General features: G+C 46.1%; 1 non-coding gene across 1 annotated transcript; it reads right to left on the bottom strand.

Annotated features, from left to right (window-relative positions):
• Positions 1–1,095: 1,095 nt before the first annotated feature.
• trnaw-cca (transfer RNA tryptophan (anticodon CCA)) lies at positions 1,096–1,167 on the bottom strand. The gene has a single exon. It is a non-coding gene; the product is annotated as a tRNA-Trp (tRNA).
• Between the last annotated feature and the right edge of the window lie 23,587 nt (positions 1,168–24,754).

Here is a 24,754-nt window from a genome sequence, read left to right as displayed (position 1 = left end):
TGAGGGGAGACAACATTGAGATGCATAAAATGATGAGGGGCCGAGATATAGTGGATAGCAGAAGGGTCAAAATCAGGGGGCATATATTTAAAGCAATTGGTAGAAGGTTTAAAGAGGATTTGAAGGTAAAATTCTTCATGCAGAGGTTTGTGGGAGTCAGGAACTCGCTGCATGAAAGAATGGCGGAGGTAGATATCACATGTAAAAAGTATTTGGATGTGCACCTGAAGTGCCGTAACCTGCAGGGTTATGGACCCAGAGCTGGAAAGTGGGATGAAGCTGGATCGCCTCTTGTTGGCCGGGGTGGAAGTGATGGGCTGAAATGGCTGCAAACTTCTATCATTCTATAATTCTATGAAAAATGCAAATGTCCAATGTGGGTGTCTAAACCACGACCCTGAGATTAAAAGTCTTATGTTCCACCGACTGAGCTCGCCAGGCTTCTGCCAAACATACCGTTCTCTCACTGATTGCAGACAGGCGCCTGTTGGCTCCGCCCCAGATGTTTAAACTTGCTGTCGAGGAACTGCCAGGATCTTCTTGAATGGTGGACCAGACACGAGGGGCCGAATGGCCTACTCCGGCCCCTAATCCTTACATGCTTATCATCTTATGAACTTTTCACAGGAGAACAAACTCGCCCCTGAGCATGCATGAGGAGAAAGCTACAGAAAATATTCCCGTCTGTGAGGCGAACGTGTTAACCGCAACACTGCGGAAACATCTCCACTTTCAGCACCAGGTCAGACGGAGATGTTAAGCGAGCAGGTGAGCTGCTGAATCCCAGTTTTAAGGAGTTGGTCGTGGTGTCAAACAATGAGTTTCGCTTCATGATTAAAAATAAGAAATGCCAGAAGTTGGATGCAAACCCACACCTCCAGAGAAAACTGCGATCTAATCACAGCACCTTCGACCGCTCGGCGGTGTGTATGGCCACCTGCAAGTTGATTTTGAACTTTTGTGTCCTGTCACATGAATTAAATGAGGGCAGCAGGCGTATCTCTGCCTGACACCAGGGAAAGAATGAGAGAGACCTTGGAACAAGGGTCTGGTTATTGCCAAACAGCAAAGAAAATATTAATTCGGAAAGAACAGTGACCCCGACGTGATTTGAACACGCAACCTGCTGATCTGGAGTCAGACGCGCTATCGTTGCGCCACGAGGCCTACACAATGTGTTTAAGATGTTCCTCTATATGAAGCTTTAACAACACAAGGGGCATTAAAATCTCCGTCCATTCCCACCAGGTGTCAGAAGCAGTGCTCACCTGCCAGTCACCGTATGTTTTTTTCTTAAACTTTTGTGTTGTTTTCATGGAAAAGCATCATTAATTAACCCATCACCTTCATTTGCACAGTGAAAGAAATGCTAACTGAGGGACAGTCGATAGTTCAATCATTTGTCCTGTGCTTTGGGGAACGGGCAGGGAAGTGGACCTGCATCCATGATCACATCGGCCATGATCGTATTAAATGGCGGAGCAGGCTCGAGGGGCTTGTGACCGACTCCTGCACCTATTTCTTTTGTTCTTATGTTCTTCAGCATGTTAACCCATTTTACACACTGTATTGCCGATGTCACCAGGAATCTGGGGCAACTTTTGTCAAATTTAACAGCACCGGTTATTCCTTCCGTGCAGATAAATTAGAATCAGTAGTGAAGATAAAATCCCATGGTGCTCATTTTCAGATTCAACGCAGTAGGATTTCAAATAAAGTGAAAGAATTTTACAGTGAAAAGATTTGGAAGTGTTACTTGTATTTGTATCTTTAATTAAACTTTGTGGCGTCTGACTCCCGTTCATGCCTCTGCTGAATAAGAAAGGAGGGTTTGACGTTGACCAGACTGCACCGCCCCTGATATTTGTGAGCTCATCCTTTATATTCAGTGGTTTCTCACCCTTTGATTGGTTGCAGTGTAGCGGATATCACGTTGGCCTCACACACAAAAGGTCCCCGGTGGATCCGTTTTCTCTCACTGAAAGTTATCTATTTATTGGTTAAATAAAGAGCAATTCAGGAATAAGGGAGCCCTTTTACCAGGAGAATAAATAGCAAATAACGACAGCAAACGCTGGAAATCTCACCAGGTCAGGCAGCATTTTCCAGGAGACTAAACTCTCCTCCGATTGTTCCCTTATAGCAAGTTTAAACATCATGTTTCTACCCAGAATCAAACCCGGTACATTTCATGTATAAAGCAAATGTGATAACCACTACACGACAGAAACCTCTGGCACAACAGCCCCAACAGAGGGGAGCTGACCAGTGAGCTCCCTCTGTGCTGATCTGGAATGTGTTGGCTCACCTGAAACAACTTCGGTCCCACACTGAAAGTTCTCAATCCTTCTCCTCCGCTGCCCTTTACAGAAATGTTACGGTTCACCAAGCCACCGTGTTCACTTCCACATCCTCACAGTGGGGCCACAGAGGCACCTACCGTCTCCCCGCTATCAGCAAACTCGCCCAGTTTACTAACTTAAACCCGGAACACGTGCCCGGCAAAGGGCAGGAGAAGCCAGATAGTCTGTAGCTTGGTCTATAGCAGAAAGTATTGGTATTCATGGTGATTACAGCAATTATTAATCGTCTCACAGTCCTCAATTATTTTTATGCGATGAATTGATCGAGAATTGAAATCAGTTTAGTGCGCCGGATCTTAACCCCTCGACCACCAGGGAACGGTTATGATACATGTAGATATATTTATATATATTTATATATGAACCTGAATATCAACGGCTCGCAACCGAGACCTCATGGTGCAACGGGAGTGCGTCTAACTTTGAGTGAGAGAAATTGTTCCACAGTGATACCCATTTCATCTTTTGTTCCCTTTTAAAAGCTAGAAACTGAGACAGGGGGAATAAATAGAGAAATAAAAGCCCAGGGATATAGACAAGAGGAAGAGAGAAGGGAAAAGATACTGCCCCACCCAGAACTAATGCAGAAACCCCTCTGCTGCGCTCGGGGTGGCCACCCACAGCCTGGATACACTAACGGGAGAACACCAGCGGCAGGTCGGGGCCATAAAAGGAACGGCGAGCGGCCCTGGGAGCAGCTTGGAGGTCCCGGGAGACTGCTCCAGGGAGCAGCGCGAGCTGGTGCAGGAGGGCGGCGGCAGCGAAGAGTGACGTCATCAAGGTCCAGGTCAGTGATTGGAGCGTGGGCAAATAGAGCAGGAGCGGCGAGATCGGGGCGAAGGATCGGCGAGAGACTGTAGAGGGACGTGATCGGGGCCCAGGGGAGGCATGAGTTTGGGACCAGGGGCCCAGGGGCAGCACGGACCAGCCCACACTGTGATATGTGTGTGCACTCGGTCCGTGCAGCAGAGCTGGTCGCCTGTCGTCTTGGATAACTCTTGCCACTGGATCAAGACCTCGCTCTGTCAAGCCCGTGTGATGGCTGGGGTGCAACGGCCACCACACGTTAAAAAAATCCACGCACAGGCATCTTCCACCCTTTGGGATGTAGTTCGGGTCCTTCATTGAAACGCCTGTGAACTCATACTTTTTCGGCGTGAAAGCAAGACATCCTCGTTTCGAGGGACCGCCTATGATGATGATGATGATGGATAGATTAACGTCGCAACAGCTCATTGAGTGCAGGAGTGGGACCGTGCGGCGCTTCAGAAGACATGTCAAAAAGGCAAAGTCACTGATTCCGTCTCATGTGCTGCTCCGATCAAGAACAGCAATACACACGAAAAATGCTTCAATAATGGTTACATCTTATCTCCACATTTGCTAAGCAGGTGGTTTGTTGGTCGAGGGGCATGATTCTTGCTTCGCAGTTGTTACTTAAAATTTGCAGAAAAATCCTGGCTTCAAATCCCAGACCAGCCTTGGGTTTGCATTGAAATTTTGCAAAGAAGGTCTTGCGTTTCTGCAGCGTCTGTCAGGAACTCATGATGCCCCAAAGCGCTTTGCAGCCGTTGAGTTGCCTTTGAAATGTTGTCATGTGAGGAAAGATGTGCCCAAATCACCTCAACTCTTTGCAAACGAGTTCATAGAATCAAATAAGTTTACAGCACAGAAGGAGGCCATTTCGGCCAATCGTGTCCGCGCCGGCCAACAAGAGACTATCCAGCCTAATCCCACTTTCCAGCTCCAGGTCCATAACCCTGCAGCTTACTGCAGTTCAGGTGCACATCCAAGCACTTTTTAAATGTGGTGAGGGTTTCTGCCTCTACCACCCTTTCAGGCAGTGAATTCCAGACCCCCACAACCCTCTGCGTGAAGAAATGTCCCCTCTAAACTTTCGACCAATTACTTTAAATTTATGCCTCCTTGTTGTTGATCCCTCTGCTAAGGGAAATAGTTCCTTTCTATCCACTATATCTCGGACCCTCATAATTTTATACATCTCAATGAGGTCTCCCCTCAGGCTCTGTTCCATGGAAAACAAATCCAGCCTATCTAATCCGTCCTCATGGCTAAGATTCTCCACTGCCGGCAACATCCTCGTAAATCTCCTCTGCACCATCTTCAGTGCAATCATGTCCTTCCTGTAATATGGCGACCAGAACTGCACGCAGTACTCCAGCTGTGACGAAACCTGCCCCACCGACCCCATCTCTTGTATTCTATGCCTCGGCGAATAAAGGCAAGCATTCCATATTTCTTCTCAACCACCTTCGCTACCTGTCCTGCGACTTTCAGGGATCTGTGGACATGCACTCGCTGGATTCTGGGGAGGACCCAGCAGATTGGAAAACTGCAAATGTAATGCCCCTATTTAAAAAAGGAGGCAGACAAAAAGCAGGAAACTATAGACCAGTTAGCCTATCATCTGTGGTTGGGCAAATGTTGGAATCCATTATTAAAGAAGCAGTAGCAGGACATAGAAACATCGAAACATAGAAAATAGGTGCAGGAGTAGGCCAATCGGCCCTTCGAGCCTGCACCACCATTCAATAAGATCATGGATGATCATTCAGCTCAGTACCCCTTTCCTGCTTTCTCTCCATACCCCCTGATCCCTTTCGCTATAAGGGCCACATCACCCTCTTGAATATATCTAACACACTGGCATCAACAACTCTGCGGCAGAGAATTCCACGGGTCAACAACTCTCTGAATGAAGAAGTTTCTCCTCATCTCAGTCCTAAATGGCTTACCCCTTATCCCTTAGTCTCCGACCCCTGGTTCTGGACTTCCCCAACATCGCGACCTGTCCAGTCCCGTCAGAATTTTATATGTTTCCATGAAATCCCCTCTCATTCATCCAAACTCCAGTGATCTCTCGATCCCTTGATTACCAGAGACTCGAAAAATCTATCTAACGCAGCCTTGAATATATTCAGAGACTCAGCATCCACAGGCCTGTGGGGCAGAAAATTCCAAAGATTCATATCCCTCTGAGTGAAGAAATTCCTCCTCATCTCTGTCTTAAATGGCCGACCCCTTAACCTGAGACTGTGCCCCCTGGTTCTAGACACCCCAGCCCGGGGGAAATAACCTCTCAGCATCTACCCTGTCAATCCGCTTCAGAATATTGTGTGTTTCCATGAGATCACCTCTTATTCTTCGAAACTCCGGAGAGTATCGGCCCATTCTACACAATCTCTCAACTTAAGATAGACCTCTCATCCCAGGAATCAATCTGGTGAACCTCTGTTGTACCTCCTCCGAGGCAAATATTTCCGTCCTCAAATAAGGAGACCAAAACTGGGCGCAGTACTCCAGGTGTGGCCTCACCAGGGCCCTGTACAATTGTAGCAAGACGTCCTTACTCTTGTACTGTGGGCTATATATTAGGTACTATGGGGCGAGTGCCCTGTTTTTTTTGCTGTTTCGATGGTTGTATAAAAAGTTATTAAATTTGACAGTTGCTCGGCAAACATATTTGTATTTCCTTCAGTGTACTCCTTACTCTTCAAGGGCTAGATTTTCCCCAAGCAGTTTTGTCGGCGCACTGACCTCAAGCGCACCGATTTTGCGCGCTGGAAACGGCTCGGGGAAAAACTCGCCCCATCCTGGCCGCTGTGTACAGTCCCCGGAGTCCTGGCGTGGTGTCGATGGTGAAGTGGGCGGCGGAGCCAAATGCCTGCGCCGAAAACACTGCCGGCACCTTCGCGCATGGGCAGTAGGGAGAGAAAACTTGGCACTCTGCCATTTTTAAACTGTGTCAAACCCGATGAATAGCACAGCAGCTTCTCAGCTTCTCCGGTCGCTCGGCGGGCTCTCCCCCCATCCCTCCCCGATAGAACGCACAGCTCCAGCAGCTGCAACTTCTCCGGTCCACAAGCTCACACTTCTCCGGTGTGTAGAGGCAGTATTTCCCCTTCTCTCTTCCACTTGTCTATATCCCTCATCATTGTTTTCTGGATTTATTCCCCCGGCCTCATTTTATGTGTTTAAAAGTGAACAAAAGATGAAGTGTGTGACAATCTGGAACAATTTCTCTCACTCAAATATATCTATTTAGTGAAGTGAAATAAAGAGCAATTAAAGAATAAGGGAGAAGCCACTGTCGCCCTTTTGACAGGAGAATAAACTCGCCCATGGCTGTTCATCCACAGAAAGTTTAAACATAATCTTCCTGCACGGGATCCTTCCGCGTGGAAAGCAAACGTGATATCGGCTCCATTGCGGAAACCGCTCTGACCAGAAGTACAGCAGAGGGCAGCTGACCAGTGAATGCCTTCTGTGCTGATCGGGAATGTGTTGGCTCACCTTAAACAACTTCTGTCCCTCACTGACAGCTGTCAATCCTTCTCCTCCGCTGCCCTTTACACAAACATGTCACTGATCCCCACCCACCACCCCACATCCCCACATCCCCATTGTGTTATCTTCCATGTTAGCACAGTGGGGCCGCGGAGACACCTACTCCCTCCCCGCGGTTAGTGAACTCAGTCAGTCTTTAAAATTAAAGGGGAGCAAGTGTCCCGCAAAGGGCAGGGGAAGGGAGACAGTCTGTAACCTGGGTTTAATTGTTTGTCAAAGGCTACCCGTCCTGTTGTGTATTTCCAGCAGTTTCCTACTTTCACAGGTGGAGATACCGGGGCTGGACCATGTTCCTAAAATACAATGAGGTCGGGATAAAAGTTCCTCACATACTCAGGGCAAATTAAATGATTGAAGTTCTACAATGGATTAATTAATGATGTTTAAATCAATGAATCTTTTTTTCCACATGAGATGCATGTAACTCTTTCTTCTAAGGTTTTAATTTTGATGGAAGTGCAATTTCCCTGGCCGGAAATCGACCCAGGGCCGCGGTGGTGAGAGCGCCGAATCCTAATCACTGGACCACCAGGGAACGCTGCACTGCTGCATCGCTGCATCGTAATGCTTGGTGTCATTATTGTCCTTTTCAATCCACTTGTTTCACACCGAAACACATCGTAACCTTGATCTGAATTTAACGCCACGTCATTCTTTGAAATCACCTTTAAATGATTGGGCAAAACCACTCCTTGTACCACAGAAATACAGCTTCGATTCCAGGTCAGGGCGGTAACTTCTGTAACAACTTTTTTCAATTCAAAACCTTATAAAATTGAAGACATGCAGCTAATAAGAAAAAATAAGAATTCATTAAATCACAGTTAAATAACCGATAACCTTTTTCAGGATGAAATAAATATTAATATAGCTACTGAGGGACAGTAGTATCTTTAATCATTCATTTTCTCTTTACATGTGATGAATTTTTATCCCGATCTCATTTACATGCTGTATGAGAAATTGTAAGTGTTTATGACTCAGTTGTAAAACCATTGATTGTGTGTGTGTCTATTCTTGATAGGAGGAGCACTTGAGACCAAAGTTCCAGTTCGATATATGCATCAATAGAATCAATTTTCACCAGTTCCTTTAAACCCAATAACATAATTTATTTTGATTGGACTGGATGGAGGAACATGATCCATGTAAAATTTTTTTTACCGTTTTACTTGTGCTGAATGCTCATAAAAGTATTGGAGTGGGAACTCACTGGATAACAGCAAAGCTTGCAATGTTTGCGGAATATATTCGTGCAGCCAAAATGCACAATGACAACCCGGAACTGTGCGGCACCGAATCCTCGGGGAAAAACATTAAAAGGCTTCGCCCGGAGATGGGTTTGGATTACCCACATTTCAGTTACCAGCCGAATGCACTAAACCATTGCGCCACAGATACACACTGAAAGACATGCAAAACCAGGGTGTCAGTCAGTTAAAGCTTCAGATTGCTCCGACCGGGATGGAACTTGTCCACTCTCAGTTGTACTTTTCCCAAGTAAAGTGTGGGACATTCATTGTGGATGTGTGGAAGCAGTCTGGTCCCGCACACTGCAGACACTTCCATGTCACCACCAACCAGCTCTCCCACAACCGGTGTGATCTACTTTCCAGCCTTCCAGTGCCTTGTCTGTGACGAAGTATGTTTCAAAAGTTTTGGAATAGTTGGTTCCATGGTGTAATGGTGAGCCCTCTTGATTTTAAATCTAGCGATCTGAGTTTAAATCTCGGTGAAACCTAAATACTTGTTGTCCCAGCTGCTGATAATTTGGGACAAACAAGTGAAAGACACCTGGTGCTGGTGGGCAGTTTTGTTGCCTTTTTCATTGATGCTTGATCTACAAGTCTAGTTGTCAAATTGTGTGCTCAACCGTCAGTTATCTGCTGCAAATCAGCGGAGGACAAATCACTTTGTTGTCTAATGCTGCCTTTGCCTGCACAATGTGTGCTGAGATTATCTGTACAATATGCATTCCGCAGGATGAATAAAAGCAATGCTTTTTGAAATGCAGGCACTGCATGTTTTGCACTCGACAAAACGTTGCATTTTCTTTTCATTAATTTTACATTAATGCATTGCTATGTCAACGCACTTTTTACGTGGCAAGATCGATAATTAGCAGAGCGTAATGAAGACATCGCAAAGTTTCTATTTAAAGAATGGACTCAGTCGAGAATATTTTGTGGATTTTATTTTTCTGAGGCGATTTTCCCTGTGCTGGGGTCACCCTGCGCAGATATGTGAAAAAGCTGTTTTTTTTAAAACTCCAGAGACCGCATGGCAGTTCGCTGGGACAAAAGAGCTGTCAGTCATCCATTGACAAAATAGCTGTCGGCCAGGAAGGGGGGCCACTGACAAAGCCACTCTAATTTGTAAAAGCACTTCTCACCTCCATCTCAGAAGGAGACACAGAACAATGAACCCACCATCCTGGCCAGCCAAGGAGGAGCTGGGTCTTTCCCAACACAAAGGCTCAGAGAGATGCCCAGACTAAGGGCCATCAGCCCAATGCATGGGTGGGATGGCCCATCACTGACTAAGTACCCGTGCTTAGAAACAAAGGGGTTTTAAAGATTGGCAGGAAAGATAGGGGTAGCAAGACTCCCAGAAAGACAGGGTCCTTTCCACTTTATTTTTAGCTTGGAGCTTGGTGTGAAGTTTGGAGCTTGCAGCTTGCAGCTTGTGTCTAGAGAGAGCCCCCTCTCCCTCTCGCTCTCGCTCCACCGATCGATGTACCAGAGGAAGGGGCCGCAGTACTGCAGAAGAAGCCACCGAGACTGAAGACCAGGCAGTGACTTCCCACAGCTGAGCTGAGCAAGGTAACGGGCTGCGTGTGGTGGTGAAAATGGTCGCGAGTGTCCCAAGCCATTAACCAGATATCCCAGGCCAGCTGGGTAAGGGCTGAGGGTTTTCTCAGAAGTGAAGCTTTCCAGGGCTATTCTGGGGAGGGTAATTCATTGGTAGGGGTGGGGTTAGAATCCACCAGGGAATTACTGCGTGTTACTAGGTTCATTTCTGTACTGTATGTATGTTGTTTGTAACCGGGATTTTATTCTCCACAGAGACAGTGATTTCGTTTAGCAGTGCATGTTTTAGACAGTGTATGTTAGACCAAATAAATATACTACGATTTATCACTGAAGCATCCCTTTCCGTGACTCATTTAATTTACACTCTGAATAATAATTCCCGGATCTAGAACGTTCGTAAGGTGGGGGCGATTCAAACCGTCCGTCTGGCAATTGGGCGAGGATCACAAACACTTACATTATTTACGAAAGGATATACTTGCTTTGGAGGTAGTTCTGAGAAGGTTCACTGGGTTGACTCCGGAGATGAGGTGGTTGACTTATGAGAAAAGGTTGAGTAGGTGGGGCCTCTACTCATTGGAATTCAGAAGAATGAGAGGTGATCTTATCGAAACGTATAAGGTAATGTTGGATGCAGAGAGGATGGTTCCACTGATAGGGGAGACTAGAATTAGGGGGCATGATCTCAGAATAAGGGGCTGCCCATTTAAATCTGTGATGAGGAGGAATTTCTTCTCTCAGAGGGTTGTAAATCTGTCGAACTCACTGCATCAGAGAGCTGAGAAAGCCTCGACATTTAATAAATTTAAGACAGAGATAGCTTCTTAACTGATAAGGGAATAAGGCTTATGGGGAACGGGCAGGGATGTGGACATGAGTCCATGATCGGATCAGCCATGATCATATTAAATGGTGAGCAGGCTCGAGGGGCCATATGGCCTACTCCTGCTCCTAGTTCTTAAGTTCTTATGTTCTGAATAGCGACACACAAAAAAATGCTTTGATCATGGTTACACCTTATCTTCACGTTTGTCAAACAGTTGGCTCGTTGGTCTCGGGCTGTGATTTCCATTCGGAGTTGTTAATTGAAATTTACGAGGGGTCCCAGAGGAGCCCTGATATTGCTCGCATATTTTGAAATTGCATCGAACTTTTGCAAAGAAGGACTTGCATATCTGCAGCGCCTTTCAGGAACTCATGACGCCCCAAAGCGCATTACAGCCATTGAGTTATGTTTGAAGTGTTGTAGTTTGGGGAAAGATGTGCCCAGATCACCAAACATGTACCTCAACTCTTTGCAAAGAGTTTGGTGCAAATAATCATGCGTCTCAGAGACTTGGACTTTCTTTGAATAAGTTCTGCTTGTACCTGCATTCAAGCTTGAAACTGCAACTGGGCTTCCATCTCACGGGACGTTTGGGGTTGATGTGCGTTGCTTTCAATCTTTGAAATTTCACCAAGCAAAGAAACGGTGAATCCAACTGTCCCTGTAAGCATTTTGTTCCCGTTTAATCACAGGAATATCCGCAGTCAGGAGCTGAAAAGGAATTCAAACCAAATACCGGCTTCGGGACAATCAGAATACTTTGTCACAGACAAGGCACCGGAAGGCTGGAAGGTAGATCACACCGGTTGTGGGAGAGCTGGTTGGCGGTGACATGGAAGTGTCTGCAGTGTGTGGGACCAGACTGTTTCCACGCATCCACAATGAATGTCCCTCCATTTATTTGGGAAAAGTACAACTGAGAGTGGACAAGTTCCATCCCGGTCGGAGCAATCTGAAGCTTTAACTGACTGACACCCTGGTTTTGGATGTCTTGCACCTTATACGTCCATCAGTCTCTGTGGCGCAATGGGTTAGCGCGTTCGGCTGTTAACCGAAAGCTTGGTAGTTCGAGCTCACCCAGGGACGAAGAGTTTAACTGTTTTTCCCCGAGTATTCGGTGCCGCACAGTCCCAGTTTGGCACTGTGCGTTTTGGCTGCACGAATCTATTCCGCAAATGTTGCCAGCAGTGCTGTTATCCAATTAGTTCCCACTCCAATATTTTTTGAGCATTCAGTTCAAGTAAAATGATAACAATTTTTTACATGGATCATATTACATCCAGCCCATTAGAAATAAATTATGTTATTGGGTTTAAAGAAACTGGTGGAAATTGATTCTATTGGTACATATATAGAACTGGAACTTCGGTCTCAAGTGTTCCTCCTGTCAAGTATAGACACACACACAATCAATGCTTTTACAACTGAGTCATAAACACTTACAATTTTAAACCATTCTCATACAGCGTGTAAATGAGATAGGGATAAAACTTCATCACATGTAAAGAGAAAATGAATGATTCAGGATAACACTGTTCCTCAGTAATTATATTATTATTTATTTCATTCTGAAGAAGGTTATCGGCTAATTAACGGTGATTAAAAGAATTCTTACTTTTGCACGTTGGCTGCATGTCGTCAATTTTATAAGGTTTTGAATTTAAAATGGCTTACAATGCTGGTTGAATACATGACCCCAAAGTCTTTTTGGGATCATAGGTTGAGACTCTCTGGTGGTTTGCGCTCTCTTTTTGAGTGCCTGAGTTGGGGCTCCGGTTGTTGGGCGCTGGCCTGAGTGTCTGCTGTTTGCGGTGCCTCAGGCCTATCCGGACTGCCCACAGTGACTGGGCTCTCCTCCCTTTGGTTCCGCTGTTCGGTCATCTGTGCTGGAGTGAACTCTGGATCGTGTTCTTCCTCTGCTTCTTCTATGGGGTTGCTGAACCTCCTTTTTGTTTGATCCACATGTTTGCGGCAGATTTGTCCATTGGTTAGTTTAACTACCAGAATCCTATTGCCCTCTTTGGCAATCACAGTGCCTGCGAGCCATTTAGGCCCTGCAGTGTAGTTGTGGACCAACAGGGTCGTGCCCCCGCATTCCTGTCATGTTAGTTATATTGTGATTGGCGCCTGCTCTCAACAATTTCTTTCATGGTGTGGTGTATAAGGGATAACGGCATTTGAGCATCCTTATCATTAGCAGCCCTGCGGGTGGAACGTCTGTGAGCGAGTGTGGTCGGGATCTATTGGGCAACAGGAGGCGTGATAAGTGGCTTTGTAGGGAACCCCCTTGGATTCTGAGCATCCCCTGTTTGATTATCTGCACTTTCCGTTCTGCCTGGCCGTTTGAGGCTGGCTTGAACGGCGCCTTTCCTACATGGTTAATTCCATTGCCTGCCATGAAGTCCTGGAATTCAGTGCTTGTGAAGCACAGGCCATTGTCGCTGACCAAGATGTCCGGCAGACCGTGGGCGGCAAACATTGCCCGTGGACTTTCTACCGTGGCAGAGGATGTGCTTGAATTTAAAATGTCACACTCGATCCATTTGGAGTGAGCGTCTACTACAACCAAAAACATTTTTCCGATGAAAGGACCTGTGTAGTCATCATGGATGCGTGACCAAGGCTTGGCGGGCCATGGCCAGGGGCTAAGGGGGGCTTCTCTGGGCGCATTGCCCAGCTGGGCACACGTGTTGTACCTGCGAATACAAACTTCCAGATCTGCATCTATCCCTGGCCACCAAACGTGTGACCTGGCAATTGCCTTCATCATGACAATGCCCGGATGCTCATTGTGGAGTTCTCTGATGAACACCTCTCTGCCCATCTGGGGCATGACTACACGGTTTCCCCACAGTAGGCAATCGGCGTGAATCGAGAGTTCATCCCTGTCCCTGTGAAATGGTTTAAATTCCTCAGGGCATGCCCTGTACGTGGCTGCCCAGTCCCCATTCAGGACACATTTCTTGACGAGAGACAATAGCGGGTCTCTATTTGTCCAGACTTTAGTCTGACGGGCTGTCACTGGTGAGCCTTCGCTTGCGAAAGCTTCAACAGCCATGACCATCTCAGCGGCATGCTCGGTAGCCCCCTCAGTGGTGGCTAGTGGGAGCCTGCTGAGTGCATCGGCGCGGTTTTCAGTGCCCGGTCTGTGCCGAATTGTGTAGTCATAGGTGGCTAACGTGAGTGCCCACCTCTGTATCCGTCCGATGCGTCTGCATTTATGGCCTTGTTGTCGGCCAAAAGGGACGTTAGGGGTTTGTGACCTGTCTCCAGCTGAAATTTCCTGCCAAACAGGTACTGGTGCATTTTCTTTACCGAATATACACATGCGAGCGCCTCCTTTTCTATCATCCCGTAGCCCCTTTCTGCCTGGGACAGACTTCTGGAGGCATAAGCTACCGGCTGTAACTGACCCTTGGCATTGACATGCTGCAACACACACCCGACACCATAGGACGACGCATCGCACGTTAACACAAGTTTCTTACATGGGTCATATCGCGTTAACAGATTGTTGGAACATAACAAATTGCGTGCTCTATTAAAGCCCTTTCCTGGCTGTACCCCCAGACCCATTCGCGACCTTTGCTTAGGAGCACGTGTAGCGGCTCTAGCAGCGTGCTCAATTTAGGAAGAAAGTTACCAAATAGTTGGGGAGCCCCAGGAAAAAACGCAGCTCCGTCGTGTTACGGGGTCTGGGTGCTCTCTGGATCGCTTCCTTCTTGGACGCAGTAGGGCTCATTCCGTCTACTCCTACCCTCATCCACAGGAATTCTACCTCTGGAGCTAGGAAGATGCACTTCGCCTTTTTCAGTCGCAGCCCTACCCGGTCCAGTCTGCCTAGTACCTCCTCCAGTTTGTGGAGGTGTTCTTCAGTCTCGTAACCCAGGATGAGGATGTTGTCCTGAAAAACCACCATCCCTGGAATCGACTTGAGGAGGCTTTCCATATTTCGTTGGAAGATCGCGGCGGCCGAGCGAATCCCAAACGGACATCTGTTGTACTCAAACAACCCCTTGTGTGTCGTGATGGTGGTCAGCTTCTTCAACTCTCTCGCCAGCTCCTGGTTCATGTAAGCTGAGGTCACATCCAATTTTGAAAAAGGTTTGCCACCGGATAGCATCGCAAAGAGGTCCTCCGCTCTCGGTAGCGGGTACTGGTCTTGGAGTGACACCCGATTGATGGTGGCCTTGTAATCACCATATATCCTGACCGACCCATCCGCCTTGAACACCGGTACAATCGGGCTCGCCCAGTCACTGAATTCGACTGGCAAAATGATACCTTCCCTCAGCAGGCGGTTCAATTCACCTTCTATCTTTTCCCACATGACGTACGGCACCGCTCTGGCCTTGTGGTGTCCTGGCCTGGCTTTCGGGTTTATGTGAATCACTACCTTGGCCCCCATGAAAGTGCCAATGCCGGTTTGAAATAATGAGTCAAATTTGTGCAGGATCTGTGAGCATGAAACTCGCTCCACAGAGGAAATAGCATTAACATTGCCCCATTTCCAGTTCATGACAGCAAGCCAACTCCTCCCCAGTAGTGCGGGACCGTCCCCTGGGACAACCCAGAGTGGCAACCTGTTCTCCGAATCTTTGTGGGTCACGATTGTCGTGGCGCTGCCAAGCACCGGAATGATCTCCTTGGTGTATGTCCGTAGCTGTGCGTCAATCGGTGATAATTTTGGCCCTACTGGCCTTGGACGCCCACAACTTTTCAAACTATTTGTTACCCATCAGGGACTGGCTAGCCCCCGTGTCTAGCTCCATTGATACTGGGATGCCACTGAGGAGCACTTTCATCATTATCGGTGGCGTCCTGGTGTATGAACTGTATACGTGCTCCACATGAACTCACTGAACTTCAGCTTCCAGCAATTTCCCCCAGCGTTCATTTCTGCAATTTCTGTCGGTATTTTGCTCATCTCTGCAATCTCCGGCTGAGTATGTGCCTCCGTGCCTCCAACATGAGCTGTTGTTGGAAACAAAAGTTCCCTTGCTAGTCAATCGTCCCTGACTACCCCTGTGACTGTCCTTGAGTGTGCCATTAACAGGTGTTGATGGCCACATTACTGGCCACATTGTCCCTTGCAATGGTGTGAATCGCCGTTCTGCGTGCCATTATCTCTGTCGAACTCCCCCTCTGGGTTCGACTACATGTTGGGGCATGCCCGATTGCCCTTGTCTGCCTGGAGAACTGTGTGCTGCTTCAATAATGTTGATTCTCTGTCCCAACCATTCCTCAACACAGTATCTCGTCTATTCTGCTAGCGGCCATGCTCACGTGGTTTAAATCCCAGTTTCTCGTCGCCATTGATACATCCTTACTATACAGTAGAAATGCACACGAGGCCCATGCTTGAGAGAAGGTCAGTCTGTGGCCTGTTCTTTATTCCTTAGCACTCAAGTGATGAAAGTGGGTGGAGCTTCCCCTTTTATACCTGAAGGTCCAGGTTAGAAGTGTCTCCCACAAGTTCACCACCTAGTGGTCATTGTTCTCACAGTGTACAACTGAGGTCAGATTATATATGGGTTACAATGTTGGTTGAATACATGACAATAAGCACTTAAAATTTTAAACCATTCTCCTAAAATACAGTGTGTAAACGAGATAGGGATAAAAGTTCCTCACATGTAAAGAGAAAATTAATGATTGAAGCGAGTAAAAGATCCTCTCGGAATAAGTGATCACAGTATGGTTGAATTTGTAATACAGATTGAGGGTGAGGAAGTAGTGTCTCAAACGAGCGTACTATGCTGAAACAAAGGGGACTAGAGTGGGATAAGGGCAGAGTTGGCTAAAGTAGACTGGAAACACAGAATAAACGGTGGCACAATTGAGGAACAGTGGAGGACTTTTATGGGGCCCTTTCATAGTGCTCAACAAAAATATATTCCAGTGAAAAAGAAGGGCGGTAAGAGAAGGGATAACCAGCCGTGGATAACCAAGGAAATAAAGGAGAGTATCAAATTAAAAACCAATGCGTATAAGGTGGCCAAGGTTAGTGGGAAAATAGAAGATTGGGAAAATTTTAAACGACAGCAAAGAATGACTAAGAAAGCAATAAAGAAAGGAAAGATAGATTACAAAGGTAAACTTGTGCAAAGCATAAAAATGGATAGTTAAAGCTTTTACCGATATATAAAACGGAAAAGAGTGCCTAAAGTAAATGTTGGTCCCTTAGAAGATGAGAAGGGGGATTTAATAATGGGAATCTATATGGGTAGAGCTGCAGAATACCAAAGGGCAAAAAACGTTAGTGGGAGTTGTGTACAGACCTCCAAATAGTAGTAGTGATGTTGGGGAGGGCATCAAACATGAAATTAGAGGTGCGTGAAACAAAGGTGCAGCAGTTATAATGGGTGACTTTAATATGCACCTAGATTGGGTTAACCAAACTGGAAGTAATACGGTGGAGGAGGATTTCCTGGAGTGCATAAGGGATGGTTTTTTAGACCAATATGTCGAGGAACCAACTAGGGGGGAGGCCATCTTAGACTGGGTGTTGTGTAATGAGAGAGGATTCATTAGCAATCTCGTTGTGCGAGGCCCCTTGGGGAAGAGTGACCATAATATGGTGGAATTCTGCATTAGTATGGAGAATGAAACAGTTAATTCAGAGACTATGGTCCAGAACTTAAAGAAGGGTAACTTTGAAGGTATGAGACGTGAATTGGCTAGGATAGATTGGCGAATGATACTGAAGGGGTTGACTGTGGATTGGCAATGGCAGACATTTCGAGACCGCATGGATGAACTCCAACAATTGTACATTCCTGTCTGGCATAAAAATAAAAAAGAGAAGGTGGCTCAACCGTGGCTATCAAGGGAAATCAGGGATAGCATTAAAGCCAAGGAAGTGGCATACAAATTGGCCAGAAATAGCAGCGAACCCAGGGACTGGGAGAAATTTAGAACTCAGCAGAGGAGGGCAAAGGGTTTGAGTAGGGCAGCGAAAATGGAGTACGAGAAGAAGCTTGCAGGGAACATTAAGACGGATTGCAAAAGTTTCTATAGATATGTAAAGAGAAAAAGGTTAGTAAAGACAAACGTAGGTCCCCTGCAGTCAGAATCAGGGGAAGTCATAACGGGGAACAAAGAAATGGCGGACCAATTGAACAAGTACTTTGGTTCGGTCTTCACTGAGGAGGACACAAACAACCTTCCGGATATAAAAGGGGTCTAGTAAGGAGGAAGAACTGAGGGAAATCCTTATTAGTCGGGAAATTGTGTTGGGGAAATTGATGGGATTGAAGGCCGATAAATCCCCAGGGCCTGATGGACTGCATGCCAGAGTACTTAAGGAGGTGGCCTTGGAAATAGCGGATGCACTGACAGTCATTTTCCAACATTCCATTGACTCTGGATCAGTTCCTATGGAGTGGAGGGTAGCCAATGTAACCCCACTTTTTAAAAAAGGAGGGAGAGAGAAAACAGGGAATTATAGACCGGTCAGCCTGACATCGGTACTGGGTAAAATGATGGAATCAATTATTAAGGATGTCATAGCAGTGCATTTGGAAAGAGGTAATATGATAGGTCCAAGTCAGCATGGATTTGTGAAAGGGAAATCATGCTTGACAAATCTTCTGGAATTTTTTGAGGATGTTTCCAGCAGAGTGGACAAGGGAGAGCCAGTTGATGTGGTATATTTGGACTTTCAGAAGGCTTTCGACAAGGTCCCACACAAGAGATTAATGTGCAAAGTTAAAGCACATGGGATTGGGGGTAGTGTGCTGACATGGATTGAGAACTGGTTGTCAGACAGGAAGCAAAGAGTAGGAGTAAATGGGGACATTTCAGAATGGCAGGCAGTGACTAGTGAGGTACCACAAGGTTCTGTGCTGGGGCCCCAGCTGTTTACACTGTACATTAATGATTTAGACGAGGGGATTAAATGTAGTATCTCCAAATTTGCGGATGACACTAAGTATGGTGGCAGTGTGAGCTGCGAGGAGGATGCTATGAGGCTGCATCGCGACTTGGATAGGGTGGGTGAGTGGGCAAATGCATGGCAGATGAAGTATAATGTGGATAAATGTGAGGTTATCCACTTTGGTGGTAAAAACAGAGCGACAGACTATTATCTGAATGGTGACAGATTTGGAAAAGGGGAGATGCAAAGAGACCTGGGTGTCATGGTACATCAGTCATTGAAGATTGGCATGCAGGTACAGCAGGCGGTTAAGAAAGCAAATGGCATGTTGGCCTTCATAGCGAGGGGATTTGAGTACAGGGGCAGGGAGGTGTTGCTACAATTGTACAGGGCCTTGGTGAGGCCACACCTGGAGTATTGTGTACAGTTTTGGTCTCCTAACCTGAGGAAGGACATTCTTGCTATTGAGGGAGTGCAGCGAAGGTTCACCAGACTGATTCCCGGGATGGCGGGACTGACCTATCAAGAAAGATTGGATCAACTCGCCTTGTATTCAGTGGAGTTCAGAAGAATGAGAGGGGACCTCATAGAAACGTTTAAAATTCTGACGGGGTAAGACAGGTTAGATGCAGGAAGAATCTTTCCAATGTTGGGGAAGTCCAGAAAAATGGGGACACAGTCTAAGGATAAGGGGGAAGCCATTTAGGACCGAGATGAGGAGGAATTTCTTCACCCAGAGAGTGGTGAACCTGTGGAATTCTCTACCACAGAAAGATGTTGAGGCCAATTCACTAAATATATTCAAAAAGGAGTTAAATGAAGTCCTTACTACTAGGGGAATCAAGGGGTATGGTGAGAAAGCAGGAATGGGGTACTGAAGTTACATGTTCAGCCATGAACTCATTGAATGGTGGTGCAGGCTAGAAGGGCCGAATGGCATACTCCTGCACCTATTTTCTATGTTTCTATGTTTCTAAATGTGGAAATGGCTGAGACCTTAAACAATTATTTTGCTTCGGTATTCACAATGGAAGACACAGAAACCATGCCAGAAATTGCTGGTCACAGGAATGTGGGAAGAGAGGACCTTGAAACAATCACTATCACTAGAGGGGGAGTGCTGGACAGGCTAATGGGACTCAAGGTAGACAGGTACCCTGGTCCTGATGAAATGCCGGTATTAAAAGAGATGGCGGAAGTTATAGAAGATGCATTCGTTATAATCTACCAAAATTCTCTGGACCCTGCGGAGGTACCAGCGGATTGGAAAGCAGCTAATGTAACGCCTCTGTTTAAAAAAGGGGGCAGACAAAAGGTAGTTAACTATAGGCTGGTTAGTTTAACATCTGTAGTGGGGAAAATGCTTGAAACTATCATGAAGGAAGAAATAGTGGGACATCAAGATAGGAATAGTGCAATCAAGCAGACGCAGCATGGATTCATGAAGGGGAAATCATGTTTTACTAATTTACTGGAATTCTTTGAGGATATAACGAGCATGTTGGATAGAGGTGTACCGATGGATGTGGTGTATTTAGATTTCCAAAAGGCATTCGATAAGGTACCACACAAAAGGTTACTGCAGAAGATAAAGGTACGCGGAGTCAGTGGAAATGTATTAGCATGGATAGAGAATTGGCTGGCTAACAGAAAGCAGAGAGTCGGGATAAATGGGCCCTTTTCGGGTTGGAAATCGGTGGTTAGTGGTGTGCCACAGGGCTCGGTGCTGGGACCACAACTGTTTACAATATACATAGATGACCTGGAAGAGGGGACAGAGTGTAGTGCAACAAAATTTGCAGATGACACAAAGATTAGTGGGAAAGCAGGTTGTGTCGAGGACACAGAGAGGCTGCAAAGAGATTTAGATAGGTTAAATGAATGGGCTAAGGTTTGGCAGATGGAATACAATGTCGGAAAGTGTGAGGTCATCCACCTTGGGAAAAAAAACAGTAAAAAGGGAATATTATTTGAATGGGGAGAAATTGCAACATGCTGCGGTGCAGAGGGACCTGGGGGTCTTTGTGCAGGAATCCCAAAAAGTTAGTTTGCAGGTGCAACAGGTAATCAGGAAGGCGAATGGAATGTTGGCCTTCATTGCGAGAGGCATGGAGTACAAAAGCAGGGAGGTCCTGCTACAACTGTATAGGGTATTGGTGAGGCCGCACCTGGAGTACTGCGTGCAGTTTTGGTCACCTTAATTAAGGAAGGATATACTAGCTTTGGAGGGGGTACAGAGACAATTCACTCGGCTGATTCCGGAGATGAGGGGGTTACCTTATGATGATAGATTGAGTAGACTGGGTCTTTGCTCGTTGGAGTTCAGAAGGATGAGGGTTGATCTTGTAGAAACACTTAAAATAATGAAAGGGATAGACAAGATAAAGGCAGAGAGATTGTTTCCACTGGACGGGGAGATTAGAACTTGGGGGCACAGCCTCAAAATACGGGGGAGACATCCATTGTGGATGTGTGGAAGGAGTCTGGTCCCGCACACTGCAGACACTTCCATGTCACCGCCAACCAGCTCTCCCACAACCGGTGTGATCTACCTTCCAGCCTTCCGGTGCCTTGTCTGTGACAAAGTATTCCGATTGTCCTGAAGCCGGTATCAGGTTTTAATTTCTTTTCAGCTCCTGACTGCGAATATTCCTGTGATTCAACGTGAACTAAATGCTTACAGGGACAGTTGGATTCAGCGATTCTTTGCTTGGTGAAATTTCAAAGATTGAAAGCGATGCACATCAACCCCAAACTCGTCACCTACTCGCTAACCGCTACATGCTGCTTCCGTGAGATGGAAGCCCAGTTGCTGTTTCAAGCTTGAATGCAGGAACAAGCAGAACTTATTCCAAGAAATGCAAGTCCCTGAGGCATCTGATTATTTGAACCGAACTCCTTCGCAAAGAGTTGAGGTTCGTGTGGGGTGATTTGGGCACATCTTTCCCCACACTATAACACTTCAAATATAACTCAACAGCTGTAAAGTGCTTTCTTTCTTCCTCTGTCTGTATCCTGTGCTTTTATTTCTCTATTTATTCCCCCTGTCTCAATTTCTAGTGTTTAAAAGGGAACAAAAGATGAAGTGGGTGTCACTGTGGAACAATTTCTCTCGCTCAAAGTTAGATGCACGACCGTTGCTCCATGAGGTCTCGGCAGCTAGCCGTTGATATTCAGGTCCATAAATAAATATATTTTTTTGTATTTATACAAATTATCGAAGCTGTTCTCTGGTCGCGTGGTTAAGATCTCGAGCATTAAACCTCTTTCCATTCTCAATCAGTTCATCGCAGAAACATAATTGAGGTGTGTGAGAGGATTAATGATTGCTGTAATCACCGTTAATAACCCCACTACTATCTGTTACAGAACGAGATTACACATTCTCCCGCGACTCCTGCCCTTTGCCGGACACGTGTTCGGGGTTTAATTTTACAAACTGGGTGTGTTCGCTGATCGCGGGGAGATGATAGGAGCCTCTGTGGCCCCACTGTGAGGGTGTGGAAGTGACTGGGCTGGGAGATCCATGACATTTCTGGAAAGGCAGCAGAGGAGAAGTATTGAGAGCTTTGAGTGTGGGACAGAAGTTGTTTGAGGTGAGCCAACACATTCCCGATCAGCACAGAGGGAGCTCACTGGTCAGCTCCCCTCTGTTGGGGTTACTGTGCCAGAGGTTTCCGTAGTGTAGTGGTTGTCACGTTTGCTTTATATGTATATGATCAGTGGTTCGATCCCAAGTGCGAACTTTATGTTTAAACTTGCTGTGGATGAACAATTGGAGCCGAGTTCAGTCTCTGAGCAAATGCTGCCTGACATGCTGAGATTTCCAGCATTTGCTGTATTTATTGATTAAAGTATCAACTCTCCCTCAGTTAGCATTTCTTTCATTGTGCAAAAGAAGGTGATGGGTTAATTAATGATGCTTTCCCGTGAAAGCAATACAAAAGTTTAACGAATAAACATACGGTGACTGGCCGGTGAGCGCTGCTTCTGACACCCAGTGGGAATGGGCGGGGATTTTAAAGCCACTTTTATTGCAGAACCTTCATATAGATCAACATCTCAGACTCAGTGTTTCTGCCTCGTGGTGCAGCGATGGTATGTCTGCCTCTTGATCAGAAAGTTGCGTGTTTAAATCATGTTGAGGTCCCTGTTCTTTTGGGCAATTACAGAATTAATATTTTCTTTGCTGTTTGGCAATAACCAGACCCTTGCTCCAAGGTCTGTCTCAATGTTTCCCCGGTGTCAGGCAGAGATACGCCTGCTGTCCTCATTTACTTCATGTGACAGGACACAAAAGTTCAAAATCAAACTGCAGGTGGCCACACATAATATTGAGCAGTCAGGATGGCCGAATGGTCTAAGTTGCTGCATCAGGTTGCAGTCTGCTTTGAAAGCGTGGGTTCCGTAGTGTAGTGGTCATCACATTCGCTTAACACGCAAAAGGTTCCTGTTTCAAAACCAGCTGAAAACGTGTTCAATTAAATATGAGAAGCATTGAATAATGTGCATTTCTGGTTCAGTATTAACAAAGCATAATGTCTCCCAGTCCTGCTACATTTGTTGAATACTCTGTACAGTTCGGTACACATTCAAAGTCTACAGTTTCCAGCCCTGACGGTGCAGAAAGCCCCTCTCAAAGCTGCACATTCCGGCTGCTTTCAGTTGAGTTGTGAGAGATTATTGACGGATCCTGCAGCTGTGAAAAGGAATGATGTGTTAGAGGGGTCATGAAACGAGGCCATGTGGGTTGAATTAAAGAACAAAAATGGGGCGATCACACTACTGGGAGTGCACTATAGACCCCCAGGCACTTAGAGGGAGATAGAAGAACAAATATATGGGCAGATTGTTGAGAAGTGCAAAACCTCTAGAGCTGTAATAGTGGAGGATTTTAACTACCCGAATATTAACTGGTGAAATGATAGTGTGAATGGTACAGATGGTGGAGAATTCCTAAAATGCATTCAGGAGAACTTCTTTATCCAGTATGTAACAAGTCCATCAAGGGAGGGTCGGTTCTGGACTGGGTCTTGTGATCGAAGAGGGGCAGGTAGAAGGGGTATTAGTGGGAGAGATCCTGAGGGTACAGAGCAAGTATGTTCCCTTAAAACAAAGGTGGGACTAACAAATATAGAGCTCCCGGGATGTCAGGGGACATACAGGGAAAGTTAACGAAAAAAAGGGAAGCTTATGACAGATACCGATAACTCAATACTGCAGAAAATCTAGAGATGCAGAGGTGCAATTAAAAAATATATCAGGAAAGCAAAGAGAGAGCATGAGAGAATGTTGGCAATTAAATCTGGGAAAACCCAAAGATGTTTTATAAATACATTAAGAGCATGATGATAACAAGATAAAGAGTGGAGCCTATTAGCGTCCATAAAGGGAATCTGTACGCGGAGGCGGAAGGCTTGGGTAGGATTCTTTATGAATACTTTGCATCTGTTTTCACAAAAGAGAGGGGCGATGTGGACTTTGCAATGAGGGTGGAGAAGTGTGAAATATTAGATGAAATAAACATAGTGAGAGAGGAAGTATTGGTGGTTTAGCAGCTTTGAAAGTGGATAAATCCCCAGGCCAGGATGAAATGTATCCCAGGCTGATAAGAGCAGCAAAAGAGGAAATAGCAGAGGCTCTGACCACCATTGTCCAATCCTCACTGGCTACAGGTGCGGGGCCAGAGGATTGGAGCACTGCTAACATTGTACCTTTGTTTAAAAAGGGAGAAAGGGATTGAGTAAATACAGGCTGGCCAGCCGAACCTTTTACAATTATTTGTAAAAATCCTGAGGGACAGGATAAATCTTCATTTGGAAAGTCATGGATTAATCAAGGATAGTCAACATGAATTTGTCAAGTGAAGGTCGTGTCTGACTAAATAGATTGCATTTTTCGAGGAGGTAACCAGGAGGGTTGATGAGGGCAGTGGTATGATGTAATGTATATGCACTTTAGCAAAGCTTTTGATAAGGTCGCACTTGGAAGACTGGTTACGAATGTAAAAGCCCATGGGATTCAAGGGCAAAGTGGCAAGTTGGGTCCAAAATTTGTTCAGAGGCAGGAATCAAAGCGAAATGGTTGATGGGTGATTTTGTGATCCAGTGGGGTTCCGCAGGGCTCAGTGCTGGTCCCTTGCTTTCTGTGGTATACATCAATGACTTGGACTTAAATGTTGAGGGTATGAGTAAGAAGTTTGCAGATGACACTAAAACAGGCTGAGTGGTTGATAATGAAGAAGAAAGTGGCGGACTACAGGAAGATATCAATGGATGTCTCAAGGCGCTTTGCAGCCAATGAAGTACTTTTTGAAGTGCGGTCACTCTTGTAGTGTGGGAGACACAGCCGCCAATTTGCACACGGCAGGCTCCTATAGGCAGCAGTGTGATGATGACCAGATCATCTGTCTCTGTGATGTTGATTGAGGGATAAATATTGACCAGGACACGAATCCTGCCCACATTGATCCGCCCACCACTTCACACTCTTCTCCGAGGGACCA

Source organism: Pristiophorus japonicus, unplaced genomic scaffold (genome assembly GCF_044704955.1).
Source record: "Pristiophorus japonicus isolate sPriJap1 unplaced genomic scaffold, sPriJap1.hap1 HAP1_SCAFFOLD_42, whole genome shotgun sequence".
In the NCBI taxonomy this organism is placed as follows: Eukaryota; Metazoa; Chordata; class Chondrichthyes; family Pristiophoridae; genus Pristiophorus; species Pristiophorus japonicus.
Note: the sequence above shows the minus strand (reverse complement) of the source record. Positions and strands in the feature narration are given on the sequence as shown.